At 52.3% G+C, this 17078-nt stretch overlaps 1 protein-coding gene across 3 annotated transcripts in view; it reads left to right on the plus strand.

The window, feature by feature from the left end:
- Positions 1-17078, plus strand: part of cdh8 (cadherin 8) — a 271443-nt gene that overhangs the window by 87630 nt on the left and 166735 nt on the right. The gene's annotated exons all lie outside the window — the stretch shown is intronic.

Raw genomic sequence — 17078 nt, forward strand, 5'->3', positions numbered from 1 at the left:
TAGAAGGAGGCCATTCGGCCCATCGAGTCTGCACCAACCCACTTCCACCCTATCCCCATAACCTAATAACCCTTCCTAACCTTTTTTTTGGACACTAAGGGTAATTTAGCATGGCCAGTCCACCTAACCTGCACGTCTTTTGACTGTGGGAGGAAACCGGAGCACCCGGAGGAAACCCACGGGGAGAACGTGCAGACTCCACACAGACAGTGACCCAGCGGGGAATCGAACCTGGGACCCTGGCGCTGTGAAGCCACAGTGCTAGCCACTTATGCTACCGTGCTGCCCATTTTAGCGCAGTTGGCTCAACAGCTGGTTCGTGATGCAGAGCGGGGCCAACAGCACGGTTTTGATTGCTGTACTGGCTGAGATTATTCATGAAGGCTCCATCTTCTCAACCTTGCCCCTTGTCTGAGGTGTGTAGACCCTCAGATTAAATCACCACCAGTCAGCTCTCCCCCCCCCCCCCCCCCCCACTAAGAGGAAAGCAACCTATGGTCATCTGGGACCCTCAGGTTTGACCACAACCAGTCAACTCACAGATCACCTGGGACTATGGTAACTTTATTTATTTTATTATAAGACCATAAGACATAGGAGCAGAATTAGGCCACTCGGCCCATCGAGTCTGCTCTGCCTTTCAATCATGGCTGATATTTTTCGCACCCCCATTCTCCTGCCTTCTCCTCATAACCCTGATTCCCTTATTAATCAAGAACCTATCTATCTCTATCTTAAAGACACTCAGTGATTTGCCCTCCACAGCCTTCTGCGGTAAAGAGTTCCATAGATTCACCACCCTCTGGCTGAAGAAATTCCTCCTCATCACAGTTTTAAAGGATCGTCCCTTTAGTCTGAGTCTGTGCCCTCTGCTTCTAGTTTTTCCTACAAGTGGAAACATCCTCTCCACGACCACTCTACCCAGGCCTCGCGGTATCCTGTATGTTTCAATCAGATCCCCCTCATCCTTCTAAACTCCAACGAGTACAGACCCAGAGTCCTCAACCTTTCCTCATACGACGAGCTCTTCATTCCAGGGATCATTTATGTGAACCTCCTCTGGACCCTTTCCAAGGCCAGTACATCCTTCCTCAGATACGGGGCCCAAAACTGCTCACAATACTCCAAATGGGGTCTGACCAGAGCCTTATACAGCCTCAGAAGTACATCTCTGCTCTTGTATTATGGTAATATGCGAACATCAAAGGCACTATATAAGTGTTGTTGCGAAGTTGCTTTTGTTGTTAAAGGATGCTGTAATATCACTGAGCATGCTCAGATCCTTTCGAGAAGAAAACCTTTTACACAAGCATGTTGTTGATGATCAGGACGTTTGTGTTGTAACAAATAATCAGTGACAACTCAGTTTGAGTCCTGATTTCTGTTTCTTTGTAAGTGTTTGGTCTTTGACTGTTTAGTCGTCAACAAAACTAAACAGTCACAATAATATTTTTAAATCAAGAAATTGAATGCACTGTGGGAGGTGCCATTCTTTGTATGAGGTGTTCTGTTGTTTCCCCGGGTCTACTATTTTGGATAGGGCCAGGGAAGTTCCCCCCCACCCCATGCACCCACCCCCCCCCCCCTTCCCCCAGTGTCCTGGCCATAATTTATTGCTGTACCAACATCCTGAATGCAGATAATCTGGTCATTATTTCATTGCTGTTTTGGGAAATTATCACTTTTCCAACAGTATAACTGTGATGAAACTTAAAAAAATATTACATTGACTGTGAAGTGCTTTTGGATGTTCTGAGGTTGCATCAGGTATTAGCATACAAAGAACAAAGAACAAAGAAAAGTACACCACAGGAACAGGACCTTCGGCCCTCCAAGCCTGCGCCGACCATGCTGCCCGTCTAAACTAAAATCTTCTACACTTCATGGGTCTGTATCCCTCTATTCCCATCCTATTCATGTATTTGTCAAGATGCCCCTTAAATGTGACTATCGTCCCTGCTTCCACCACCTCCTCCGGCAGCGAGTTCCAGGCACCCACTGCCCTCTGTGTAAAAAACTTGCCTCGTACATCTACTCTAAACCTTGCCCCTCGCACCTTAAACCAATGCCCCCTAGTAATTGACCTCTCTACCCTGGGAAAAAGCCTCTGACAATCCACTCTATCTATGCCCCTCATAATTTTGTAGACCTCTAACAGTTTGCCCCTCAACCTCCGTCGTTCCAGTGAGAACAAACCGAGTTTATTCAACCGCTCCTCATAGCTAATGCAAGTTCATGTTAGTTGATACTGTTAATGGTTCTCTCTCAAATATTCTCCCCTCAATTTAAAATCTATAATTGTCGCTCCTCTCTTCAATATGTAGCAACTCTTCCCCTTTGCAAACTACCATTCCATCACCAACCTCCCTGCCTCCTATAATTATGGATGACTTTAAAATTGAAAGCAAAGCAATGGTGCCCATATCACCAGGAGTGCAGGCTGCTGGTGCTTGTGTCAATCGTATGGTGTGACTTCTAAATATCTGGGTTACAAGGATTCCCAACATATCAGGTCCCCACCTTACTTTCCTACAGTATCCCTACAGTACAGTAGGAGTCCTGCGGCCCAGCGTGCCAACAACGGCCTTCCGAGAGAGCACTCTACCCAGGCCCAATAGCCCGCCTGAACCCCATAAACCCGCACAGTGGACACGACCAAACCATCTCGGGCAGCACGGTAGCATAGTGGTTAGCACAATTGATTCACATCTCCAGGGTCCCAGGTTCGATTCCGGCTTGGGTCACTGTCTGTGCGGAGTCTGCACATCCTCCCCGTGTGTGCGTGGGTTTCCTCCGGGTGCTCTGGTTTCCTCCCACAGTCCAAAGATGTGCAGGTTAGGTGGATTGGCCATGATAAATTGCCCTTAGAGTCCAAAATTGCCCTTAGTGTTGGGTGGGGTTACTGGGTTATGGGGATAGGGTGGAGGTGTTGACCTTGGGTAGGGTGCTCTTTCCAAGAGCCAGTGCAGACTCGATGGGCCGAATGGCCTCCTTCTGCACTGTAAATTCTATGATAATCTATGATCTGATCTGCACATCTTTGGACTATGGGAGGAAACCGCAGTACCCGGAGGAAATCCACGCAGACACGGGGAGACAGTCACCCGAGGCTGAAATCGAACCCGGGACTGTGAGGCAAACTGTGAGGCAAACCGTGAGATTTCCTGTTGGCCAGCTTTAGCCTTGTTGCCAGCATTTCTAAGTTTTCTGAACTCAATGTTGAAATCGGAAGCCTGTGAAGTCCCCAGTTGAAAGATGAGGTGATGTTCTTCAAGCTTACGTTGAGGTTCATTGGAGCCCTGCAGGAGGTCAAGGACAGGACGATCAGAGTGAGAGAAAGGTGGAGAATAAAAATGACAAGCAGTCAGAAGCTCGGCTTCATTGTTGAGCATTGAATGGATGTACAGTGATTCAAGAATCATTCTGGAGACTGCTAGTAGTAACACAAGGGCTTATTAATGAAAGGGAAAGGCTGGTAATTAAACAGGCACAGAACAGAATAGGGTGAGGCTTGTCTCTTTGGCTCGGTGATCTCCACTGCACGGAAAACCACTATTGGCCCGGGTCGCACTCTGCCGCATGATTGGTGTAAGGAACCCTCTTATGAATCCTCGTTGGACTTTTGTCTACGTTTTAATTACTGTTTTTCTGGCCGTTATAATTCCTGCACCCGGGCATTGCTGGGCCTATATCTTTAATTTAAAAAGAAGCAGTAACATTAGGTGCTGACATCAGCAGTGACCTCGTCTTGACAGGCTTGGCTCGCAACCAATCAGCTGCCTTGCAATCCCGGGGCAAAACAGCTTCTCGATGTGGATTGGTCCGGATTATTCTAGAATGTCCTGCTGGTCTCTGCTTTTGTGTTCAGTTTTAGTTTGGAACCTGCAGAGCTAAGCAGAATGGTTTGGAGTCTCTCTCCCAGAAATGGGGATTTCTCACTCAAATCTTAGCTGGAACTCCCTTCAGGTACGCAGAGCAGTTAGCGAGTACTCAAAGTCTGAAGACAGAGCTCGGGAAGGTGAACTTTCCGGATTCCTCTCCCATTAAGGGTGCCAGAGCACTCGAAGGCCTCACGGAAACAGCTGCTCTGATATTCTGTTTAACTGAGACACGCTGTTGGTGAGTCTGCTGAAGCTGGCCACATATTAGAAACTGAGAAGTCCTGAAGCATCTTCCGTGGGTAAAGCTCAGCCCAGCACACGTTAGAGTGTGACCTCAGAGGGGATCCCACTGCCTGAGAGTCTGGCCTGAGTGGTCCAGCTAGTCGATCCAAACTAACCAACGGTTCAACACCTCGCATTCTGATGGGATCACAGTCTACAAAGACATCAACACCAGCAGCAAAGATCCTCAAATCTCTCACACCTGTTAATCCCTGTTATTTTTAATCCTTTCCCTGCTCCCAACCATATGTTTGTCTTGTGTGTGTCTGGGTGGAGGGTGGGACGGGGTTTTGGAAATAGATAGACTTGTAGACCATCATTCCATTAACTATATTATGAGCTCATCTTTTACTCTTGTTATAAATTATCAGTTTGTTAATATTATAAATCTGGGGTGGGATTCTCTGATCCTGAGGTTTCTGACGGCATCAACATGTCCTTAGGAGCAGCAATTCTATCCGCTACAGCGGGCCAGCACAGCACTGGAGTGACCCACGCCGCTCCAGCTGCTGATCCCAATGTCAACTGGGCGCGCAGGGTCAGCACATGCGCAGTGTCACTGGTGCCAACGCGTGCATGCGCAGTGGCTCCCTTCTCCGCGCCGGCCCCGACGCAACATGGCGTAGGGCTAAAGGGGCCGACGCTGAAGAAAGGAGGCCCCCAGCCCGAGAGGCCGGCCCGCCGTTCGGTGGGTCCTGATCGTGGGCCAGGCCACAAAGGAGCCCCCCCGGGGTCGACCCCCCGCCCCCTCCTCCTGTCACAGGCTGTCGCCGGACCCTTCCATACTGAGATCCCGCCGGCTAAGAGCAGATTAGATCGCGGCCAGCGGGACTCGGGCTTTTTGTTACGGCTGCTCTGCCCAACTCGGGCTGAGAATCGGCGGGGGGGGGGGCGGCCGTGTAGAACGGCCCCTGACCAGCGCCGCGCCGATCACGCCGGCGCGAATGGTGCCGATTCTCCACTCTGTGGCGAATCGTGTCCCAGCGTCGGGGTGGCGTGGCGAGATTCGCGCCGGTCGCGGCAATTCTCCGGTCCGGCCCCGGGCTGACAGAATCCCGCCCCTGGTGTCTGTAACTCATTCGAGCAGTCAAGTGCTAAGGATCTCAGGAAAATACACAGATTCTTGTTTCATTCACTTATTTTGGGGCTCCAGGGTCTGTGGGCTGGAACTGACTGCACACTTGCCCAGGGTGTCATAACATTGGTCCGAAGCCGATCACATGGTTCACCAGGACGGCCCCCTTAAAGGGCTCACGCTACCACATCCGTCTCCCCTTGAGCCTCTTGTTATATTTCGCACAATCGTCATGTACAGGTTCTACATACATGGGAAAAGATATCAGGGGGAAAATAGTTCATCAAAAAGTTAATTGGTTACGGGCTCCCTTGAATCCTTCCGAACATTCGTGGTCTCTCAATAGGCTTGACATCCTTCAGAGTAGTAAATTGTCAGTAGCCAGTGATAGTACTGGAAGCATTGCATTGGCAATAGCAGAATCAGCCTCACTGGCCTCCAAAGCTGATTCGGGAGCTCTCTGCTCAGGGACATTCACAGCAGTGTCAATAACATCAGTGGATCTCGTTTGCTCTGAACTGGGGGGTCATCACACCCCGGTTCCTCAAATGATCAATGTGCCTTTTGATAGACCTTCCATTTACATTCCCCAGGCATGATACAGACCCCGACTGGGACACAATCCGTCCGGCTAACAACTGCGACCCCGAGGCGGAGTTACTAACCGAGACTGGGACCTCCCCCCGGAATGATCTGTCACCCCTTCTGCATAGCGCGCTGACTTCTCTGGGAGGCCTGATGTGCCTCCACCCTCCCCGCTAAGTTAGGGAACACTAAATCCAAACGGGTTCTGAGGCGACGGCCCATCAGCAACTCAGCAGCTGTGACCCCCCTGGCAATCTGTTGGCATAGCGGTTTGTCAGATTGTCCCGTACGGCATTCTTAAAGGACTGAACTACACTCTAAGCCAAACCATTGGACACAGACTGGTACAGGACTGTCCGAGTGTGGCGTATATTTTAGCTCGAACAATGGTCTTGAAGTTGTCCTCCGTAAAACTGGTACCGCTGCGACAGTTCGTGAATAGCGAACACTTGGCGCAAGGGGTCCATCGTGGCTCCCGAGGTCGTGGTTCTCATCTCCTGAATCGACAGCCACTCGGGGTGGGCAGCCACCAAAACCAACAACACCCTGCCCAAGGAAAGGGTCTGCATAGTCAACATGGAGACGGGTACATGGGCGCACTGGCCATTCCCAAGGGAGGAGAATGGCCGACAGAGATAGGGACTGCTGCGTCTGACAGAGGTGACATTGCTGTACCGTTTCTTTGATGGCTTAATCAATGCCAGGCCACCAAATATAGCTGCGTGCCAGCATCTTCATTTGCCCTGGGCACTATGCAGGTCCTGTAAGGGAGGCTGCTGGGCTGGCGGCAGTATGACAACCTGTGAGCCCCACAAGATCACACCAACCTTGCAATTCGTCTTGGGTCAAATAGGGTCTCGAGTGCTCGGATTTCTGACAGTGCCACCTGGTCTGAGCCATTTTCTTTGCTTTCGGTAACATGGGGTCTCTCTCTGGGTCCAGTTACGAATGTGGGCAGTCGTAACAGGCAAGGTGTCTAAGAAATTCAAACCATAAGATCATAAGACATAGGAGCAGAATTAGGCCACTCGGCCCATCGAGCATGGTCCGCCATTCAATCATGGCTGATATTTTTCTCATCCCCATTCTCCTGCCTTTTCCCCATAACCCCCGATCCCCTTATTAATCAAGATCCTATCTATCTCGGTTTTGAAGGCACTCATTGATTTGGCCACCACAGCCTTCTGCAGCAACGAGTTCCACAGATTCGCCACCCTCTGGTTGAAGACATTCCTCCTCATCCCTGTTTTAAAGGATCATCCCTTTAGTCTGAGATGGTGTCCTCTGGTTCTAGTTTTCCCTACAAGTGGAAACATCCTCTCCATGTTCATTCTATCCAGGCCTCGCAGTATCCTGTAAGATACTGGATCAATAAGATCCCCCTCATCCTTCTAAACTTCAACGAGTACAGACCCTGAGTCCTCAACCGTTCCTCATACGACAAGCTCTTCATTCTAGGAATCATTCTTGTGAACCTCCTCTGGACCCGTTCCAAGGCCAGCACATCCTTCCTTAGATACGGGGCCCCAAACAGCTCACAAAACTCCAAATGGGGTCTGACCAGAGCCTTATACAGCCTCAGAAGTACACCCCTGGTCTTGTATTCTAGCCCTCTCGACATGAATGCGAACATTGCATTTGCCTTCCTAACTGCCGACTGAAACTGCACATTAACCTTAAGAGAATCGCGAACATCCCACCCCCCGCCGGGTCGGAGAATCACCGGGGGCTGCCATGAATCCCGCCCCCACCGGTTGCCGAATTCTCTGGCACCGGATATTCGGCGGGGGCGGGAATCGCGGCGCACGGTTGGCGGGCCCCCCCCCGGTGATTCTCCGGCCAAGATTGGGTCGAAGTCCCGCCGCTGTCAACCCACGCCAGCTGGCGTGGATTGAACCACCTTTGGGATGGCGGGACACGGTGGCGGGGGCGAGCCGGTCCTAGGGGGGGGCGCGGGGCGATCTGGCCCCGGGGGGTGCCCCCACGGTGGCCTGGCCCGCGGGCAGGCCTGTGCCGTGGGGGCACTCTTTTCCTTCCGCCTTCGCCATGGTCTCCACTATGGCGGAGGCGGAGGAGACCCCCTCCACTGCGCATGCGCGGGGATGCCGTGAGCAAGCGCTGACGCTCCCGTGCATGCGCCGCCCGGCAAAGTCAGTTTCGCGACAGCTGGCGGGGCACCAAAGGCCTTTCCCGCCAGCTGGTTGCATCTCCATGAAAATTCAAGTATGTCACTTCTGGGGCGAAATTCTCCCGAAACGGCACGATGTCCGCCGACTGACGCGCAAAACGTCGCCAATCAGACGGGCATCGCGCCGCCCCAAAGGTGCGGAATGCTCCACATCTTTGGGGGCCAAGCCCCAACATTGAGGGGCTAGGCCGACGCCGGAGGAATTTCCGCCCCGCCAGCTGGTGGAAACGGCCTTCGTTGCCCCGCCAGCTGGCGCGGAAATGACATGTCGGGGCGGCACATGCGCGGGAGCGTCAGAGGCCGCTGACAGTTTCCCACGCATGCGCAGTGGAGGGAGTCTCTTCCGCCTCCGCCATGGTGGAGACCGTGGCGGAGACGGAAGGGAAAGAGTGCCCCCATGGCACAGGCCCGCCCACAGATCGGTGGGCCCCGATCGCGGGCCAGGCCACCGTGGGGGCACCCCCCGGGGTCAGATCGCCCCGCGCTCCCCCCCAGGAACCTGGAGCCCGCCCACGCCGCCTTGTCACGCTGATCAAAAGGTGGTTTAATCCACGCCGGCGGGACAGGCAATTTATCGGCGGGACTTCAGCCCATTCGGGCCGGAGAATACAGCGGGGGGGCCCGCCAACCGGCGTGGCCCGATTCCCGCCCCCGCCGAATATCCGGTAACGGAGACTTCGGCAACCGGCGGGGGCGGGATTCACGGCAGCCCCCGGCGATTCTCCAACCCGGCGGGGGGGTCGGAGAATGACGCCCCTGATGTCTGAAATGTACATTTTTCATGTTTGAGACGGGCCGCCATGTCCCGAAACCTTCTTAGCACCTCCTCCAGGCGAGTCATGTGGTCTTCAGGGGTGATGAATGTGACTAAATCATCATCGAGTAGACCATCACATTGAGAATTCCTTGGAAGAGGTTTTCCATCGTACGCTGGAAAGCAGTGCAGGCTGAAGCGATGCCAGTTGGCAGTCTTGTGTACTGAAATTGGCACTTGTGGATGTTTATTGTGGCAAGCCGGTGGGACTCCTCATCCAATTCTAATAGAAGTTATGCATTGCTGCAATCTAATTTGGAGTAGGTGAGGCTTTCCACAAGCTTGGCATAAGTGTCCTCGATTCGGGGGGGATAGGGGCAAGGATTCTCCGAGCCTCCGCGGCGAAATCGTGCTCGGCGCGGGGGAGGAGAATGAGGGGCGAAATTCTCCGTAATCGGCGCGATGTCCGCCGACCGGCGCCAAAAATGGCGCACATCAGTCCGGCATCGCGCCGCCCCAAATGTGCGAAATCTTCTGCATCTTGAGCAGCCGAGCCCTAACCTTGAGGGGCTAGGCCCGCGCCTGACTGATTTCCGCCCCGCCAGCTGGCGGGAAAGGCGTTTGGTGCCCTGCCAGCTGGCGAGGATATGACTTTGCCAGGCGGCGCATGCGCGGGAGCGTCAGCAGCCGCTCACGGCATCCCCGCGCATGCGCAGTGGAGGGGGTCTCTTCCGCCTCCGCCATGGTGGAGACCGTGGCGAAGGCGGAAGGAAAAGAGTGCCCCCACGGCACAGGCCCGCCCGCGGATCGGTGGGCCCTGATCGCGGGCCAGGCCACCGTGGGGGCACCCCCCGGCGCCAGATCGCCCCGCGCCACCTTGTCCCGCCAGTAAGAGAGGTGGTTTAATCCACGCCGGTGGGACAGGCATTTCAGCAGCGCGACTTCAGCCCATCCGGGCCGGAGAATTGCCGGGGGGGGGCCCGCCAACCGGCGCGGCGCGATTCCCGCCCCCGCCGAATCTCCGGTGCCGGAGAATTCGGCAACCGGCGGGGGCGGGATTCACGGCAACCCCCGGCGATTCTCCGACCCGGCGGGGTGTCGGAGATTCCCGCCCGGGGTCTCAGACCAGCGGCGCTGGGACGTGATTCTCCGCAGACCGGAGAATTGCCACCAGCCGCGCGCGTGTGGTCGATGTGGCGCCGGGCAGGGACCGTCGAAAGAGGCCCCGCGGCGATTCTCCGCGATCGACTGCCCGAGTTCCGCCGGCATGGCTCCCGTGTGGTTCTACCTGGAATGTGGCGACTAGGGGCTTTTCACAGTAACTCCACTGCAGTGTTAATGTAAACATAATTGTGACACTGATAAAGATTATTATCATTATTATTAGAAATGCTGGTTTGAAGTTTGATGGTGGGATCATAGTTCAGCGGGAGCTAGCAGGAAGTGCCAGAGAGTCAGCCTATGGCTCGGCAGGGGTTAGTATGCCAGCCAACAACAGATTTTTAAAAAATATTTTGAGTACCCAATTCATTTTTTCCAATTAAGGGACAATTTAGCATGGCCAATCCATCTGAATTGTGGGGGCGAAACCCACACAAACACTGGGAGAATGTGCAAACTCCACACGGACAGTGACCCAGAGCCGGGATCAAACCTGGGACCTAGGCACCGTGAGACTGCAGTGCTAGCCGCCGACATAGGCCCTGTGGGAACAGAACGCCACAGGTTCAGAGCGAGAATGTTTGGCGTGAGCGAGGGGTGCAAAGAAATTGAGACGGCTGATGCCACGCCAGTAGTTCTCAATGAAAAGTTCATGGTGGGTAAGCGAGCAGAGGAAGGACACAAAGGCAATGGAAGAAAGGATTTCAACAACCTGTGGGAATGGACACCGAGAGTGGTAAAAGAAAATAGCAGTTTTGAGGTTGTGGACAAGAATGTTAGGGGGTGATGACTCATGTGAGTGGGTGAATAAAGGTTGGATGGGTGGGGGGAATAATTCAATTTGGTAGGAGGCATAGAACCGACAGTAATGAATCAGCATGGCCTATTTTTCCATCCACAGTGTTCAAAACTAATTTGATACATACGAGCCACAGAGCAGCAGCCCTTCTAGCGTCAATCTGGGCTGGCTTTCAATGCATCTCACAGACGGAGGCACAGTCACAGCTTTACACAGTCACCTCAAAGATCGTATTCTAACATACAATCAGAAAAATGGGCAATTAAAAAAACCCCACCGTTTCTATAAAAATTACCATGATCCCAATCTGGATCATAGATTACATCTACCCATCAAAGAATCTGTTTAATCCAGTGCATGGCCTTTTATGGGGATGAGTGTCTGACTGTAAAGAAAAGTCACTTTTCTGCTGTGGAGTGAACCGTGTAACACTCTGAGGCTCTTCACTGTTTTAATTATCTGCACAAGCTCTCTCCTGCCAGCAGTTGCCTGGACTGGAAGTTGTCCTCTAGCTGTAAATATTGACTGTAATTTTGCCATGGTTATACAAATCACTGGGAGCTGAAATAATGCTTTTTAATCATTTCTAATCTTCCGCCAAAATGTTTTCAGGCAGACGATTTAGCCTGTGGATTTGCCTTTTTTAAAGTATTCACTGAAATTGCAACCCACAGCTCCTCAGCAAAGATTTCCAACAGGATAGAAAGAAACTCATCTCGAGCACGCACAGCAGAGCTGCCATAAACAACCACTGTAAATCTCTTTTCCATTCTCGCGTCCCCTTTTTCTCTTGGTCTCCGGATTTTCTTTCCCTCATTTTCTTTCATTGCCTCCTTTCCCCTTTCACACCCCTGCTCTCTTTTCCATGCTTTCTTTCATTTGCCTTCTCTTTCATGTCCTCCCCTTCCGGTTTCTCTTCGTTCGCCCCCATCGCCGTGCCCTCAGAGAGAATTCTGGAATTCTCTCTTTAAACCTCTCCCTCCTCTGAGGTGCCCCTTAAAGCCTATCCCTTCTGGGGCGGCATGTGGCACAGTGGATAGCACTGGGACTGCAGCGCTGAGGACCCCGGTTCGCATCCCTGCCTGGGTTACTGTCCGTGTGGAGTTTGCACATTCTCCCCATGTCTGCGTGGGTTTCACCCCCACAGCACAAAGATGTGCAGGTTAGGTGGATTTACCACGCTAAATTGCCCCTTAATTGGAAAAAGAAAATAATTGGGTACTCTAAATTAATTTTTTTTAAAAGCCTATCTCTTCTGAACAAGCTTTTGGTCATTTAGGTCCGTGTCCATTCTGTGGTCTGGTACCCTCCCATGAAACGCTTTGAAATATTTCTTGCTGCGGACATGGCGCTGCGCGAATGCAGGTTGTTGTTGCTTCATTCCCACTCTCTTCCTTTCTTTGCTAACCTCTTTCTCCATCCACCCTTCTGTTTCCCTTTTGTTTCTTGCTCCATCCCTCTCCTCTATTCTGCACCTCCTTCTCGCTCCCTCCCCTTTGGGCCTTCCAAACCCATGGCGGATTTACCGAGCGCAGTCCAAATAAAAGTGGACGGGAGCCTGCTGCTGTTGCTTCTTTGCAGCTACTGTTATGTAATTAATATTGGATGCTCTGTGCCCAAAGTCACAGAGGAAATCATCGACAAAGAAAGCAGGAGAGAGGACGATTAGAACCGAACCCTCAGAAAGGGCAGATCCAGCCAACATACTCTCCGTGACTTCTGTGTCACTGGTGAATGTGAACAAATTAAAATCATTAAATAGTCAATATTTAATTACGTTTCTACCCTTTCACAGGTTATATTGTGTGCTACAAACCTTTATCGGTTTGAGGGTGTGTAGCATACAAAGACCAGACCAATATTTTTAGTGATTTGGTTGAAGAGAGTTGCACCCTTGAACAGTATTTTACCTCCTTTTTTTCACGATATCAAAAACTGTTAGTTCCCAGGAGACTATGAACAGGCTGCAGCTTTTAGCTGGGGTTGTAGTGACGACACTCCAGTCAATTGATTCTGGTTGACAATAAAATGCCGCAGCTTCAAGGAGATAAAACAAACAGGTTTTGAAATAAATGCTCGCATGTTGGGCTTTTCAGTATCAGTGTCTCAGTTATTGCTGAAGAATTTGTTTTATAGTCAGTCTGCTTTTATCTGTGCTCCCTGCCGTCACGTCTGCCGATGCCTTTCTCTCCTCTCCTGCTCTCCCTGTGTTGAGTGAGTTCACATCACTGAGGTTGTGATTGGAGGTGACGCATACGCCTCAATGTCCTTGGATAATGAGAAGGAGAATCATTCATTGTGCTACTCTTGACCAAGACGTGTGCTTTGTGAGCATCAGGCAACTGTAAAATTGGCCTCAGGTAAACACGGGTTGGAAGAGCTTGTTATCACTGAATGTTCCAGCACTGCATAGCCCAGGCACTCTTGAGGCAGTTCTCTGATGTCTCAACACTGATAAATAATGATGCTCCACCACAAAGGCAGCAAAACATTACGAGGCACCCCACAGTTCAGGTTTGGTTACCAGTTGGAGCAGGACCGGGATTTTCCAGGTTCTCCCACGGCATGTTTTCCGGCGCCGGAGGTGACCCTCCATCGGCCATTGGTGGGATCTTCTGAAGTCGAAATCCATTTGCGCTGCTCACCGGCCTTGCTGCTGGGGAACCCGCCGCGAGAGTCACGTTCGGCGGGACAGGGTGAGCCCATGAGAGAGAGAGAGAAGGGCTGGAAACTCCCAGGCATAGGTTTTAGGGAGGCTGTTGAAGATGGGGGAAGGATAACGCAAAAAGGAGAGGTTTGCAGAAAGCCCAAATGTACATCAGCAAGATAGCTTAATGATGTACTGGCCGTGTTGACGCAGTAAAGTGGACGCAGACAGAGGGCACTCAATCCCTCAAACTTGCTGTTCCGTCCATCTAGATCATGGCTGTTCTCAAGTTAATTTACTCGCCTAGGTTCCACGTTCATTATCCAGCTGGAAAAATGTTGAAACTACAACTTGTGGCAATGCTGCAGGGATCAGGTTTTAGATTTTCACCACCTGCAATTTGAACATTCCATCTCTTCGATCTGGATTTCCTCACGAGAGGAAATTATTTCTCTGTGCCGATGCTTCCCAATCCCTTTGTCATTTTGAACATCTTGCTTAGATCATCCCCCAGCCATCTAAATTCATGGGAATACCAGCAGAGAAATGAAATGATGGGGAGTGTTAATTGGATCCCAAGCCAGATGGTGAAGCACAAAAACTAGACACAGATCCTCTTCCTGATAATAGGTTTATTTACAGAACGCAGCATTACATAAGACAGCCTTTTCGTGACCACACCAATGTTCCAACTACCTCTCCGCATATCTTTTGATAGGCTAATTTAACAAGGGGAGAAGACAACAATTAGCAAATGGGTCCAAGATGATGGCCCCTTAAAGGGGTGCTGTAACAAAAGAACAAGGGCGGGATTCTCCGACCCCCCGCCGGGTCGGAGAATCGCCGGGGGTCGGCATGAATCCCGCCCCCGCCGTCCTCCTACTTCTCCATCCCCCCAGAAATTGGCGAGGCGTGAGTCGCGCCGCCCGCCTCGGAGAATGGCGGGGCCCGGCGTGACTCAATGGGCCCCAGGGGCTGCCCGAATTCCCCGGCCCGCGATGGGCCGAAGTCCCGCCCATCTTTTGTCAGTCCTGCCGGCGTAAATTGGAGTAGGTCCCTTACTGGCAGGAGATCCGCGGGCGGGCCTGTGCCGTGGGGGCGCTCTATCCTTCCACACCGGAGGCTGTGCCAGTCCGCCATTTCCAGTGCGGAAGCGAAGACCTCTGCGCATGCACGAGGATGATGCCAGCACACGCTGGCTCTCCCGTGCACGCGCCAACTTGCGCAGGCCGGCGGAGGCCCTTCGGCGCCGGTTGGCGTGGCGCCAAGCCCCTTTCCCGCGCAGCCGGCGGGGCGCAAACCACTCCGGGGCCGGCCTTGCCCCTGAAGGTGTGAAGGATTCCGCAACTTTGGGGCGGCCCGACGCTGGAGTGGTTCACTTCGTCCCGCCCGGACACCCCGCCCCACCGGGTAGGGGAGAATCCCCCCCCAAAACTCCAAAGGAAACTCATCTAACTAAATTAAAATAGAATCAAAGCAAAATATTGTAGATGCTGGAAATCTAAAATAAAATAGAAAATGACTCGAGACATATGGGGCGTCATTCTCCGACCCCCCCCGCCGGGTCGGAGAATGGCCGTTGGCCGCTGTGAATCCCGCCCCCGCCGAGGTCTCCAGTACCGGAGATTGGGCGGGGGCTGGAATCGGGCCGCGCCGGTTGGCGGGACCCCCCGCTCAATTCTCCGGCCCGGATGGGCCAAAGTCCCGCTCAGAAATTGCCTGTCCCGCCGGCATAAATCAAACCTGGTATTTACCGGCGGGACCAGGCGGCGTGGGCGGGCTCCGGGGTCCTGGGGGGGGGGGCGTGGGGCGATCTGACCCCGGGGGGTGCCCCCACGGTGGCCTGGCCCGCGATCGGGGCCCACCGATCCACGGGCGGGCCTGTGCCGTGGGGGCACTCTTTCCCTTCCGCCTCCGCCACGACCTCCACCATGGCGGAGGCAGAAGGGACTCTCCCCACTGCGCATGCGCCGGGAAACTGTCAGCGGCCGCTGACGCTCCCGCACATGCGCCGCATTTCCGCGCCAGCTGGCGGGGCAACTAACGCCATTTCCGCCAGCTGGCGGGGCGGAAATCCCTCCAGCGTCGGCCTAGCCCCAACATTTTTGGCGCAAGTCGGCGGACATCGCGCCGTTGGGGGAGAATTTTGCCCCCGGACTTGAAACATTCATTCTGTTCCTCTCTCCACACATGCTGTCAGACCCATTGAGTTTATCCAGCATTTTCCATTTATACAGCCCCTGCTGTTTCCACCAGTCTTGGAAGATCTCTCTTTATCCTCTTTTAAGGACCATACATCGAAACATATATAGAATGTAGATGCAGGAAGAAATAATTCAGCCCTTTGAGCCTGTTCCGCTATTCATTTTGATCATGGCTGATCATCAAGTTCAATACCCTGATCCCACCTTCCCCCTATATCCCTGGACCCCTTGAATCCCAAGAGCTATATCTAATTCCTTCCTGAAATTACACAACATTTTGGCTCAACTACTTTCTGTGGTAGTGAATTCCACAGATTCACCACTCTCTGGGTGAAGAAATCTCTCCTCACTGGTGTGCCATCAATTATAACAAAGACGAGTTGTGGAATGAAACTGAGGCTTTAATAAGCTAAACGAGAACCTGCTGGCAACTGATCCCAAACTGGGGCAGGGCCAGAGGTCGGCCACCTTTATACAGAGCCTGAGGGGAGGAGCCAGAGGCGGAGCCAGTAGAGACAACAAACAATATCTCCAATACAGTAACAGTGGTTTACCACAATATATATAATACAGTAACAGTGGTTTACCACAATATATATAATACAGTAACAGTGGTTTACCACAAGCATCTCAGTCCTAAAAGGTTTACCGCTTATCCTCAAACTATGACCCCTCGTTCTGGACTCCCACACCATCGGAAACAATTATTTCTGAATCTACCCTGTCTAATCCTGCTAGAATTTTGTAAGTTTCTTTGAGATCCCCTCTCACTCTTCTGAACTCCAATAAATATAATCCTAACCAACTTCATCTCTCCTCATATGACAGTCCCATCATTTCATAGAATTTACAGTGCAGAAGGAGGCCACTCGGCCCATCAAAGTCTGCATCAGCTCTTGGAAAGAGCACCCTACCCAAGGTCCACACCTCCACACTATCCCCATAACCCAGTAACCCCACCCAACATGAAGGGCAATTTTGGACACTAAGGGCAATTTATCATGTCCAATTCACCTAACCTGCACATCTTTGGACTGTGGGAGGAAACCGGAGCACCCGGAGGAAACCCACGCAGACACGGGGAGAACGTGCAGACTCCGCACAGACAGTGACCCAGCAGGGAATCGAACCTGGGACCCTGGAGCTGTGAAGCAATTGTGCTAACCACTATGCTGCCGCAAATCATCCTAGGAATCAGCCTGGTAAACCTTCACTACACTCCCTCCATAGCAAGGTTATCTTTCCTCAGATAAGGACACCAAAACTGCACACAATACCCCAGGTGTGGCCTCACCAATGCCCTATATAATTTTTAAAAATAATAATTCATGGGACGTTGGTGTCGCTGGCTGGGCCAGCATTTACTGCCCATCCCGGAGGACATTTAATAGTCAACCACATTGCTGTGGATCTGGAGTCACATGTAGGCCAGACCAGATCAGGGCGGCAGATTTCCTCCCTTAAAAGACATTAGTGAACCAGATGGGTTTTTACGACATGAG

The sequence above is a fragment of the Scyliorhinus torazame genome, chromosome 10 (assembly GCF_047496885.1).
Source record: "Scyliorhinus torazame isolate Kashiwa2021f chromosome 10, sScyTor2.1, whole genome shotgun sequence".
Classification (NCBI taxonomy): Eukaryota; Metazoa; Chordata; class Chondrichthyes; order Carcharhiniformes; family Scyliorhinidae; genus Scyliorhinus; species Scyliorhinus torazame.